Raw genomic sequence first — 13979 nt, forward strand, 5'->3', positions numbered from 1 at the left:
CTTTAAGTTTACAAAGATACTCTGCTATTATCAGAAGCTTCAAAAGATCTCTAAAAATACTCATTGTTCCTCCTTCTTCCTTTGAGTGAGCACCTTTGACTTTAAAACAGCGTGGTTTCTGACAAACCAGGAAGTGAAAGCATATAGTAGTATAAAAGCTCGGTAACAGGGAAAGTTGACGCGAAAGGCATACTATTTTTTAAATGCATTTCAGTTATTTTGTTAGTAGTATTCTTTGCTACATGCAAGTTTTAATGGTCACTAAGTATTTATATGTGCTGTGTCTGTTGAATGTTTTTTGATGTTATCTTCTTGGGTTACGATAAATGTTTATTTTTTGAATATTTTTGTATTAACAGAATGTAATGCTCTAAATTGTTCGGGGGGGTGAAACTCTCAGTACAGAGGAATTGCAGCACTGGCAAAAACGAAGTGCAGATCAGAGGTTTCATGGATGCTTCAAGTGTGAGAAAGTGATTTAAGTTACTTAGAGTCCACTTGACAAAACTCAGCGCTCAGGCATATGGACATGAGGTTCAAAAGGAAATTCTGGTAAATAGTTTACGATTTAGGACACTTGTGTGAGGGGAAATTGTTCATGAGCGTGTTAAATTTTACTTTGTTTCTAGCATGGTCTTTTCAGTGGTGTACTGGAGGTGTATTTTTATGGCAGCAGTGGAAAGAGGTTCAGCAGAATAATTAAAAATGTAAAAGCTGCTTGATCCTGGGATTCCTTTTCTGCTCCATTTTGGACAAGAGAGGAACGAAACAATTCAGCTTGATTTAGATAATCCTCGATTTTAGATTTAAGAAGTCTGAAGAATTTGACCTGTGGACTGCATTCTCCTGGATCTTCATTTCCCAAATAGAAGCAGGGGAGAGTTTCTGGCCCTGGAAATTTTTGGAACTGTGTTTTCACTTTTTGTGCAAGTGAAACAACATCCCTGACCTCTTTGAGAAGATTCCCCAACCGTTCCAGCACACCTGCCTACGATGTGGGAGGCTAAAGTTCATGCTCCTGCACCATGGTATTTTATCAAAGCAGAAATAGGCAGTTGATAGCTATCACGAAACAACCAGTGGCTTGGTAGTAAGGGCACTTTACCTGGATTATGTGAGAACAAAATCAAAATTTTTGGACGATATAAAAAAAAGTAGGTCCCTTGGTTTCTCTGAGTCCTGGGAAAACATATCAACTACTGGCGACTAATTCAGAAGGAGAAGATGTCTTGATGTTCTGTGGTTTTATTAAAACTGGAATGCTTAAAAAATTAAACTAGCCAACAAACTTGTAGTTTTTATTACAGAAAGTATCTATTTTCTGGATTTAAAAAAAAAAAAAACAACACCTTAAGCTGACTTTTTAATATCGCTTTCTGGGATATGAGGTCTCCCTACAAAGCAATACTTACCCATCTGTCATTGAGTTCTGCCTCTGTTCAGTTGTTAGCTGTGACCTCTTTGTTTTGTGGGTTACTACCTCTGAAATCACACTGATCAGAATTTAGGGCATGTGAAATATTGGTTAGCAATGGTGTACTTACTTTTCTGCGCGTGTATGCAGAAAAGATTTAACTTTTATGCGAAGAAGTGATTCTTAGCTATGGCTTTTCCAGTAGTTTGTTTCCCAATAGCTTTTGGAGTGAGTTTACTCATGTGTGTGCAGGTTCAGTTGGGGGTATGAAAATCATGCTGTGATCTGTCGTTACTAATGGGGTTAAGCCCAATGTATGCCCTCCTACTGGGTTTCATTCAGTTTGGTGACTCATAACTGCACTACCTCAGTGGTGTTAGCAGAAATCAGCTAGCTCGCTTCTTGTACTTTGAAAGGAGGAGACGTACGGTATTTGGGGGATTTTTTTATCACTAAAGTGAGATGTCTTTAGACCAGAGTGGAATGAGGGATGGGCAAACCTGTGTCGAAAGGTGTTTTTACATACTTGTTCTTCATAGCATAACCACCCGCAAATGTGAAGAGCTTTTTTTTGTTGTTGTTTTTTTTTTTTTTTTTTAAAAGGGAGGTTAGCTGACTTAATTTTTATTTCTTGAGCAAACACGTTGCTCTTAATTATGCTCTTCAAGCTTGCTGTAGCATATGGAGGTTATGGTGAATTTCTTTGTTTCTGATGGAGAGTCAAGAGAAGCCCGAAGTGCTGTCTTTGTTCCTCATCCGTAAGGGTTTAAGAGATGGTCGTGCTTTATATGTGAAAGACTCAGAAGGTCAAAAATCCAAAGTGCACAGTAGTTGACCTGCTGCTTATTAAAGAAATTTTAAGCTTCTGTAGTCCTGATTGAGCAAATAACTTGTTCAGTCCAGCAGTTTTGGATCTTTGAGCTGAGAACTACCTATAAGGTTTTCTCTGTCCAGCAGTATAACAGAGTGCTTAGTAAGCTCACTTCTAGCATGCATCAAAAACCTAGTAGTCTCATTTTGTTGTCTTTGGAAATCCTACTCTTAGAAATATTCAAATTGATCTGCTTTGGTTTGGTCAGTATTCTCTGAGAACCTAGTTTTCCAGCCCACGTTAGATATGGCTTTGTGTATTTCAGCACTTCTTAGAGTTGAAAAGGAAAATACTGACTTGAAAGAAGCTTATTATTCTGTGAAAAACTTTGAAAGCACATTCTTGTTCAAGTATTAATCTGTTCTGTCACTTTTCTGACAGACAGTAAGTTAAACTGTGGGTATATACTGCTCATGCATTGTGAATTATATTTTTAATTGACTTTGGGCAGCAGTAACTCCTTGAATTTCCTTTGTATACAAATCAGGTGAATTCCTGTTCATTACCTCATATGCGCTACCCTCCCTCCCCCAACTGAGTTTGTTAAAATAGAAAACCTCCTGGTAGGAGAAGACGATAGAATGGAAAAATAAATTGTTTACAGTGGAATCTGTTACTGACTTAAAATAGCTATGTGGGTTTCATTGCAAAACAGAAAGACAAGTTGACCTCCTACTAATGAAGAAACTTTCAGATAGAGTAGTAGAAATAATTCAGCAATTGGCAAAACTTAAACACATACATATATATAAAATTACTTACAGTACTGTGCTGCTAGTGTCAAAGAAGGTTTTTAGGATCTGAAGTTTTCAGGTCTAGAGAACAAATTCTGTTCTGAAGGCTATACAACCTGCATTGGAAGTACAGCAAGTCCTGCAAAACCTTTTCTAGATTAAAATTCTGGGTGGAGCTTCTGGGCTATTCCATTCTCAAGGGGCTTGTCTTGTATCATGTCAGTGTTGTCTTGTTTCCAAGTTATTGTTTCTTGTTTATTATATATAAAAATTAAGTCACTGGGTATCCTTGTCCTTCAGTAGGTAAAGGGCTCTCACTGACAAGTGTTTTGTTCATAATGAATGCTGTATGTGCAGGGGTTAACTATGCTGCATTATTAGGCTTGCAGTGGGAAATGGATATTCTGGCAAAATTCGGGTATGCCTCAAGCAGACGACTGTTCAACTCTTGTCTGTGTCTGTGGTGTTGGTATAATTCCGTTTGGGGACTTTGTGCCAGAATTTACTCAGGTCTCAAGTCGACGAGTGTATAGAGACAACAGATATTCTAGACTTTCTGCTCTTCTCTAAAGAAATGCCATGACTTGCTCTAAGCCAATTTTGTTTTACAAAGCTTTAGCACTTCTAATTGTTCAATTGACTATAATATAGATTCAGTTATTTTTCAGTTCCATTTTTTTTTTCCCCCTCAGTCTGTGTTGCAAAGACTTTTTTTTAATGTTCTGTCTGTCTCTTTGGTGAGGAGAATGTGCTGTTGCTTCTGATTCTGTTCATGGATTTTGAGGTCCTCACCAAGAGTCCCCTAGCGACAAAGTACAAATGAGAAAGAAATCTTAGTTTTTATCACCTTTGGAGGAAAAATAACAGGGTCTGAGGAGCAAAGACTAAAATGACTTCAAAAATTTCATTTGTCATCTCTCTCACTTCTGCCAGACTTTACTAAAACCACAAACAAAAATCAACGTACCTTTTTGAAATCCTGACTGCTTACTTTCCTTGTTTCTTCTTTTTAAAGTAACCTTCTTCTCCAACCCCACTTGGCTTGTTTTATAGAACAAATCTGAGATATATGTCAGGACTGCCACTTGTTTGCCTTCTGCTTATGTGCCCTCTGCTCCATTTGACATGTCTCCATTGCTATGGTTTCTGCACTATAAACTCTTTATCATTATTCATATTGAAAGCTAATGGCATCACCTGCTGATACAACAGGTTTCTGATTTGGTATGAATGCTTCTGAAGCGCTAGTACAATGGATTTTATGAAGTAGGAATTCTCCTTTTTTCATCTCTGGTCACAGACATTTTTGCATGTACCTTCTTGTAGAAAACCCCCAAAGCTAATGCTGGTAGAATTAAACGTATTGCAGTAGTAAAAATGCACCATAAATGTCTTCATAACAATGCATTGTTTTCATTACCTTACTGGATGTTTTTAGGGAATGCTAGGATTTATTTTCTATATAAACTTATCAGTGCCCATGGCAAGTGAGAGTAACCAAATAGTTTCTAGAGCATCACTGAATATTGTGCATTTCTTAATATATGCAGTCTTCCCTAGTAGGTTCCCAGTAAGTACACCTCTGGCTACAGTTATCCTAGTTCGGTCACTTCTGTCCATTTACAGTATAGATAAGGTAAGTCTGTGGCTTTAGCTGGGTCAAGCTTGTAGTTTTGTTTTTTTTTTTTAAAAAATCATAGTAAATTGCGACAGTCAGCTGTCCTAGTGATCGTGCACGGTTTTACTCTTGGTGAAGGAGTGGAGTTCAGCAAAAGATCTGTAATGCTTCCAAATCTGTCCCAGTGTCCTTTTTATAAAATATATCAGATGCAAACTTACTTCTTGCTGGCCCCTTCACTGTGGGAGGCTTGTGCCCAATTTGATGAATGAATTTAGACTCCTTGATTCCAAGTCATCTTCATGGTTTTGAAGACATCTAATTTGGGATCTAGTAACAGTAAAAGGTGATTTTGGTAAGTTTAGCTGACTAAATGAGGGTGAGAGATGTCTTTCACCAGACTTTACCTAGTTCAAAATTGTTGAGCGATGGGAGTCACTTGTCCTTCCCTTAAAATAAGAATTACAGACCTCCCTCTTGTTAGAATGTATTCTGAGTAGTTATGGATACACTTACTATTGAAGTGATGTGCATTGGGGTTTTTTCGGGTATTGACACAACTTGGACATTAATTTGTAGTTAGTGGAAATACCACCCTGCATAGTAAGTGCAGGAATTTAGGGAAACTTTGTGGTCAGTTGAGAAAGGCATGGAATGTAGTAAGTGAGATGGTAATGGCAGTCTTGAATGAGACGTGCTGACGACTTAGATGAAAATTGTCTAGACTCTGAAGAGGAGCTGATTTGTACTTTGGCTGTGGTATCAACTCGCTTCTGTGACTGCAACTTAAAACACTCTGTAGGACAACAAAGTATTGAGGAGAAAATCTTAAGACCGTACAGGAAAATGTTCAGTTTTTCTCCCTCTTCCTCTAACTGGCCAATTTTTATAGCTTCTCGTGACCGGTCTGAAGTTTTAAGTATCTGTGAAAGCCTGTGAATGACACGCGCTCTGTGTTTTCCAGAAGTGTTGGCATCCTGTACTGCCCTTAGCAGGCTCTGCACAAACCTAAAATAAAGCTGAAAAAGCAAGGCTGAACCGGGCATTTACATATATCATGTCTTAGTAATGCAATATTTGATGGACAATTTTAAATTACCAGTCCATTCTACAAGTAAGCCTGTTTAAAATGTGTTCATGGCATACTTTAGAATTCCCCTTTAGAGGAAAATGCATCAATTCCATGACAGATTTTTCTAGCTGGTGTCCTGTAACAAAGGAGAGAGTCAGGTATCTATTGTAGTTGCTTTGCACTCTCTAAGTAGTGTTTTGTATCACCTCTGTCAGGCAATGCTGGGCTAGATGGACCATTGGCCTGAGTAGTGCAGATAGCCCAGTAACAAAGTGGCCATATGGACTGGCTCAGGAAAAGCATTTGCGGATTAGGGAATAGAATGAAATTAGTCAAAAGCGTGAGGGAAATAGGTGGATGGCGTGTTGAGGTTGCTACAAAGGCTGGACATTGCAGAGTGAGATAAAAATAGGTAATTATTCATGTCTGTTGAAAGAGATTACTGGAGGGATGAACTAAAGCGTGCGGGTTCAAGAGGAGTGTGAGTAAAGAGAAGTTTTTTTGAAGTGGCTGTATTGGACGAATACTGGAGGTTGAGGAGAATCAGAGATGAGGTATTTGCTTAATCCTTTTTTAAGGCAGTGTTGGTTTGGTATGGTGTTCAGTACTCAGTGGCTAGTCAATTGTACTTGCAGATGCTGAAGCTTGCTGAGAAGTCCCAGTCTTCTGAAAATCATCAAGTGTGAGGGTTTTTTTTTTGTGTGTGTATGTTAAGATTTCAAGTCTGATGAAAGATAAAAATGAGCGCGCTCTGTGGTTTCTTTCACTGTGTATTTGTTTTACCACCTATTGCGGAACCTGCAGTCGTTCTGAACTGTATTCTTCTTGGCATGGTGTTCTGACTTTTTTTTTTTACTAGGTAAGTGGGTAACTTAAAGCATTTATAGCTTCTCTCTTTATGAGGTCATGAAGTTCTTTATGAACCTTAAGGAGGAAGCTTTAATCTGTTGCACAGATTAAATAAGCTCTACAGTTCAGTCATTGGATGTGAAATAGCTACTTGTTACCTTTGGTGTTTCTGTGTGTAAAACCCTTTAAGCATCTTTTCTGACAAATTAAGTCTTGCATGCATTAAATTTATGCATATCTTTTTAAAGAACTTCTATTTATTTTAAATGGGTCAATCTGGAAGAAAGTTTTTGTTCATAATCACTAATTACAGTGAGCTAACTTTCTGCTGTTCGAGTGTCTTCCCCAGCCCCTAGAGGCCTTGCTGGCCTCTTCATAACGTTTTGCATGATGGCTTTTGGTATTAGCTTGACCTAATTACGAATGTCCTAATTTAGATTACATTTATGCCTTAACTAATTCTGGATTTTTCTGTTAGACTTGGTATTGTGCTAGAGCATATTATTGCCTGTCTAAAAACTGGTTTGGTCATTTTCTTTCCTCTGGGAAACCGTCAGACTTTGTCTTTCTGGGAACTCTGGCCATTTGCCAGGAATCTGAGAGCTCTAATTAATTTGCATAAAACAGGATACTGTTGCCACCTGCTTTTTAATACCACGTGTGGCCAGTGACGACTGTAGTTTCCAGTATGCAGTGCTCCATATTTAGAGCAGATAGCAATCGAGATGCATCCTTTCACAGCTGCTGTAATCAAATTCGCTAAATAACGATGCTGCATGAGTTGCAATTGTACCTTTTCCTGAGACAGTGGAGTCTTTGTACTGATACGGAAGTTTGTTGGAATTTGTGAAGAGCTTGCATTGCTACAGTGCTTTAGATTCCAAAGCTTTGCAAATAGGCATAAGTAGTTTCTAAATAGAAACTAATTTGTGGAGAAGAAAACTTAATGCCTTCCATTGCACTGGATTCTTCTAGTAATAACTGGGGAGCTGGGAACAGCTACGTCCCAGGCATGATTTTCTTGTTAATAGCTGCCTTGAGATGATATTGAAATGAGAATAGCTAGTGGGAATAGGATGTGCTCTGTTGCCTCCTGTAAAGTGCTCTGCGAGTTTGAGCTGCAAGTCTCTTTACTGCAGCCTGCATATAAGTAGTTCTGTCAATGTGTGGTTTGTTTTTTTTTTTATTCTACATACATCTAGCCAAAAAATTTCATGTGCACTATATAGCAAATTCAGATTATTTTTGGTGTGACTGAAAAGCTGGAAGTGAGTTGTTCAGGCAAAAACCTGTTCTATTTTGTTGATGCAACTGAAGAAAGCAGCACTTGAAGAGCTACTGGGTTAGCTTTGCTTTGCAACTGAAAATCAGAACCAGAGTAACCACTTAGGACTCTTCTGTTCTATGGAAGTGTGTTATGTGTGTGCGTGTTAACCCCTGCCTGCCACCTTTGCCATCAGCAGTTGTTCTCTGTGGTGTGGACAGAAGTTACAGAAATAAAATAATGAAATGAAGTCTATTCTGTTTGCCCCACTTAGATACTCCAAATTTCTAATTTTATACTGGACGAGTCCTGTAAAACAGTAACTGTAACAGTGCATAGGGTGACCTGTAGCTTATTTATTCTCTCTGTCGGGAATGCTGAAAGGCTAGAGGCACCAGTAAGCAGCAGGTAAGATGGTCACTGCAGCGGGAGAGCAATTTTTCTTACAAAAGAGCAGCACGAGAACCAGTAGCGTCCTGCAGTGGACTGGGAAGTATGTGATTATGGAGTCCAGGATGCTGAATGTTTGCTCTCTCGGAAATTGGTTCCTTTATCAAACTGTGCAGGTTTGTGTGGGAATTGTACTGGTTGCTTTCCCGAACGTGATTGGGATGGGGGTGGGTGGGGAGCTCTTTGGTAGAATAAGGTAAGCCCTGTTGCTGTAGAATTGCTGAATAAAAGCTTTTTAAAACTTTTAAGTTTTAGTAGTCCATTGTTAGAGAAGTCTTTAAGTTATGCTGTTTGCACTTCCTGGGATTAAAACTGTGTTCCTAAGGACACTTGTCTTTTGCAGGATTATTTACGATTCAGGTGGACCTTGGAATCAAGTAGTGCTTAAAAAAAAAACAACAAAAAAACCCCCAAAAAGGTTCTTTACGCAGAATCCGTAGCCGTAAGTTCAAAAAAAATGGCCAATGATACAGAAGTAGAATTGCTGGTAAGCCTTAAAACAATGCAATCGGGGAGAGAATAGGAACCAAATGACTAATGTTGGTAATGGTGCATGACTGTTAAATAAACAAATGGAAACTATCAGTCCAGTCAGCATCTGCCTCCGCTAATGTTTTTGTTGAAACTAAGCATGTGATTTGTCTGTAGTTTTGGTTGTGAACTAGATTGAAAAGAACTGGCAAGCATTTTTTTTTCTTCTCTCTAATGGGGGCTTAGTTATACTGTAGGTTTTGCTTCCAGTATGTAATTTAAGTGCCGTAATGCCTGACTTTTAGGTATCTGATATGGAGTATGCAACTGAGTAACTGTGACTGCATTTTTAGAATGTGTTTTGAAATAGCTAATGTGAGATGGGGAGCTATGTATGTTTAATATATTGCTGATGTTATAGAATGGGAGAACACTGAGATGCTGGGAATGGATATTTCAATTGGGACTGCAAAAAGTTCTCTGTCCACTTTGTAATCTACAGCCAAGGGCCACCTTCTGAAGCTACGATGTCCTTAACACTTCAGATTTCCTTGATTTAAACGAGGTAGCAGTGGTGCCCTACTCAACAATAAAGTGCTGTGTAAAGGGTTCTCAGGCACGGAAACTGTACCAGCAGCTTCCCATCTTTATGCAAAGGAGTAAATGCTCCTAGGGAAGAGATTGCCCTGTTCTCTTGCCCATTTCTTCGTCAAAAGTAAGGTCCCAATCTTGTGCCATGCCAGGGTTATCTGCTCTTTAATCTCACAGCAGGACACTCTGCTTTGTCCTTTCTGTGCTCCCTGCCCTCTCTTCTGTGACCTTGGCACCTGCTGCCTTGGTGCTGGGCTGCAAAAGTGAGTCCTGAGTGCTCGCTGGGTTCTGTAGTGGGCTGAGGAGCTGTGAATGACACCGTGTGCTGCAGTTGCTATGGATCAGCTGATTGGCAGGGGTATTGCCTTTGGGGAGATGTTTATTCCATGACTCATCCGAGACCTGGCACTCAAGACTCGTGCCCTTCCTGTGTACTGCTTTTAAAGTGAAATGTATACTGCTCTTTGGGAATTTTGCTGGCTTAGTAGTGTCTTATGTATGCAGGAAATGAAAGTCACCCTGATTTCTATCCGTAGTAGGAAAAGATTCAAATTGCCATTTGTCAGGAGTGCATAGCAATGGTGTTGTAAGTGACTTGTAAGGGGACGTTTCTAACAGCTCTTCTGTGAAGACTGGGCTTGTATACAGCGAAGAATGCCAGATTCATGGGTATGGAGAGAAAGCATTGAAAGAAACTAGTCTCGGACCTTGTGGTTAAGGTGTTTGAACAAGGTTCTCCAGGCACTCATATATGACAGGAAAGGTTTGGAGCTGGAAGACAGTGGAATTTTTGCCCTTGTTAGGGCTTTAGTAAAGTTTTCTTTATGGTGTACAGAATCCCCATTTCCTTCCTGGAAGGTGAATTATCTTCAGGTGGAGGGGTTTGTCCAGTGACTGAAAGATCACCAGAGTTGTTTAGACATATTTGAAAAAGATAGAATTTAGATGATAGAATCTTGGGTTTCTTGCTTCTGGATGGTGCTGTCATTTTGCAGAAAAGTGATATCCCTGTTTCCAGCTAGATCTTGTTTTAGGAGTGTGCTTAGTACTTCTGTGTCCTGTCTTGAGAGGAGCCATGAGCAAGCTGAAAAAAATGGCATGGGAGACTTCTAGATACAAGTTAGTGTCCTGTATTGTCTGCCCCCCCCCCCCCCCCCCCCCCCCGCAAAAAAAAAAAAAAAAAAAAAGAAAAGGCAGGGGGGAAATAATTTTCACATTGTCAGATGGTGTAGATGACTGTAACAGGGAAACTTGTTCAGGCTTTCCCTCAGCTAGGTTTTGTGTGGCAAGTTGGGCAGCCTGGAAAACTGGATACAAAGTGGAAGTTGGGAAGGGGGAAATTGAGCCCTTCACTTCAGGGCTAATTTAATCTTGATACCTTTGCTGTTGTTCTTAGCACTTTAAAGATGGATATGTCCGTAGGTGTTTTTGATTAGATATGCAAAGAGTTGTTGGGATCTCTTTCAATTGCAGTCATATGAATAGAGGTAGAGGTAAAATTTTAGAAGAGCAACGTAACTCTGCCCAAAGAAATTGTTTTAAAATTACATCACAATTGAACAGTTTAGTTTAATTACTGTAACTGTGCTGTAGTAAACCTTGACTATAAACTATTTGTTTCAAATTCAAACTTCTGAAATCAAATCCTCACTGTCTAAATGTCATGATCTTGTCACTATCCATCATATTAGAAAGGTTGTGGCAGACTGGTGAAGTTACCAATGACTTGAAAAGGGGAAACATAACCCCTATTTTTAAAAAGGGGAAAAAAAGGAAGACCTAGGGAACTACAGGCCGGTTGGTCTCACCTCTGTGCCTGGCAAGATCTTGGAGCATATCCTCCTGGAAACTATGCTAAGGCACATGGAAAACAGAGAAGTGATTGGTGACAGCCAGCATGGCTTCACTAAGGGCGAATCGTGCCTGACAAATTTGGTGGCTTTCTATGATGGGGTTACAGCATTGGTGGATAAGGGAAGAGAGACTGACGGCATCTACTGGGACTAGTGCAAAGCATTTGACACCGTCCGACACAACATCTTTGTCTCTAAAATGGAGAAACATGGATTTGATGGGTGGACCACTCAGTGGATAAGGAATTGGCTGGATGGTAGCACTCAAAGAGTTGCAGTCCACGGCTCGATGTCCAGGTGGAGACCAGTGATGAGTTGTGTCCCGCAGGGGTCCATATTGGGACCAGTATTATTTAACATCTTTGTGAGGGACATGGACAGTGGGATTGAGTGCACCCTCAGCAAGTTTGCAGATGACACCAAGCTGAGTGGAGTGGTCGCTACTCCAGAGGGAAGGAATGCCGTGCAGAGGGACCATGACAGGCTGGAGAGGTGGGCCTGTGCGAGCTTCATGAAGTTCAACAAGGCCAAGTGCAAGGTCCTGCATCTGGGTCAGGACAATCCCAAACATGGATACAGGCTGGGTGATGAGTGGATTGAGAGCAGCCCTGCAGAGAAGGGCTTGGGGTGTTAGTGGTGAAAAACTGCATATGAGCCAGCAGCGTGTGCTCGCAGCCCAGAAAGCCAGTTGCATCCTGGCCTGCATCAAGTGTGGCCAGCAGGTCAAGGGAGCTGATTCTTCCCTTCTACTCCGCTCTCATGAGGCTCATGAGAAGTTGTGGATGCCCCATTCCTGGAAGTGGTCAAGGCCATGTTGGATGGGGCTTTGAGCAACCTGATCCAGTGGAAGGTGTCCCTGCCTACAGCAGGGGTTTGGAACCAGATGATCTTTAAGGTCCCTTCCAACCCAAACCATTCTGTGAGCGCCTCTGTGAGGTGAGCGCCTCTGGAAAAATCACTTTGAAGTATACAGAAGTGCCAGAAATTTAAGCTAAACTCACATTTGGAGTCAGGCGGAGGGAGAATTATTTCGGTGGATTTTGACTTGTCCTGTCTCTGTCACGTATTGTTTAGTGTCTGTGTTTTTGTCTGCTCTGTAGTGTGACACTGTATATTAGTCCTGTAGCTGTTGCTAACTGACATGGAGGGTTTAATGACAATTTCATGGGTCATTCTTATTAAAGTTCGTACTCTGGTAGCTGAAGCCCAGTATCATGCTGAACAGGATAGTTCCGTGGTTTCAGTTGAGTAATGTCGCGTATTACCAACAAGAGGGCTAGTCAGACACAGGCTTAATGACCATTTTCTGACATGCGTGACACCTATTTTATGGAATAGCTCTTCAGTTTTGGAATACACCTACTGTATGTCATCTGTGGGTTGGCAGCGCTTTTGACTTCTGTAGCACTGAATTAGAAGTGATCTTGATGCTTCAATTTCCTGTTAAAGGGTAGGTGTACGTGGAAGGAGGTAAACAGATTTAAATACTTATTTATATTCTTCTTCCAGCTGAGTACTAATTTCACAACTTTTAAGAGTCAGCTTTAACATTTCCTATAGATCTATTGTTTACATATATGAGGCTAGAGATATAGTTAGAATTTAGTTTCTCAGCTCCGTCTAGAGGTTTTGTTTATCAAGGATGCCTCTAAATGGGTTTGTTTGCCTGTGACCTTACCATGTGCATTGGGAAAATTACTTGAAAGCACATACAAATTCTCTAAACACGTATTGATCACTATAACGATGGGATCAAAGCAGGGTAAAGGACTTCTCAATTGCAGTAATTGTATAGGCAAATTCCTATATTAAATGATGCCTGAACTGCAAATTTAACCCAGACTTTTGAAGGGCAAGATGCCTTTGTTTAAAAGTGTTAATAGTTTGGCCAGGAGGAGCTATTGTCCTTTACCAGCATGCAAGCTGGTAAATCTGGTTTAATCTCCGATTAAATTAATTATGGTGTCAAAGAAAACACAATAATGAAATGTATATATGGCAACTATATTAATTAAATATTAGTTACCTAAGCATGTTTTTTTTTTTCTTCAGGCAGTGCTTTGTTATGTGTAATGCTGTAGTCATGATCTCTGTATGGTAAGGTTCCATGTTACAGTGCTGTGAACCAGTAAGGTATTTATACAGTCACCATGTTTGGTAGTATGAAGTGGCACACTCCTCTTTGAGATATATTCATACCTCATGCTTGAATGATTGCCGTATCAAAGATGGGTGGTATAAAAGGAGGATAAAGTGTTGTTTTTATTTGCTAATTCTGTAAACACAGCAGGGCCCCGAAGAATCAGGCTGGGCTCTTTCCTTTTCATCCATTAGGTGCAACAAAGTTTCTGCAGACTGAATCAAGTCTTACTTGCTCCAAGTAGGTGGTCATGATTGATGCGGCACATTTAGTTAAATTTAAGTTTCCTAGGAAAAGGAATGAAGGCTCAGATTTTTCTACAAGATTGTAAGGATACATAGAGTAGCACAGGACTGAAAAAACCTACTTCTACTGTACAGGAGCTACCTGCTTTGCAAGCATTCATATATAGGACTGCAGAGAACTGGCAGAACTGAGGCTGGTGATAATTTTGGATAGGTGGTGCAGACTGAAGTGCCTCAAGGCAACTGCGTGCAACAGTCATTGCTGTTGGAAGATGCCTTCCTCCTGGGCTGTGCTTTCTGCGCTGCTCCATCAGGAGATGTTTCACAATCGCTCCTTTGTTCTAATGGCAACATAAGTCAATGAGAAGTTCTGTCTTTGCATTTTTGTATCACTTGTTCTTACAATC

The 13979-nt window shown here is 40.2% G+C and overlaps 1 protein-coding gene across 5 annotated transcripts in view; it reads left to right on the forward strand.

The window, feature by feature from the left end:
• Window positions 1-13979, forward strand: part of LRBA (LPS responsive beige-like anchor protein) — a 415388-nt gene that overhangs the window by 1822 nt on the left and 399587 nt on the right. The gene's annotated exons all lie outside the window — the stretch shown is intronic.

Source organism: Nipponia nippon, unplaced genomic scaffold, assembly GCF_047370975.1.
Source record: "Nipponia nippon isolate SJK-2023a ecotype South Korea unplaced genomic scaffold, ASM4737097v1 scaffold_6, whole genome shotgun sequence".
Taxonomy (NCBI): Eukaryota; Metazoa; Chordata; class Aves; order Pelecaniformes; family Threskiornithidae; genus Nipponia; species Nipponia nippon.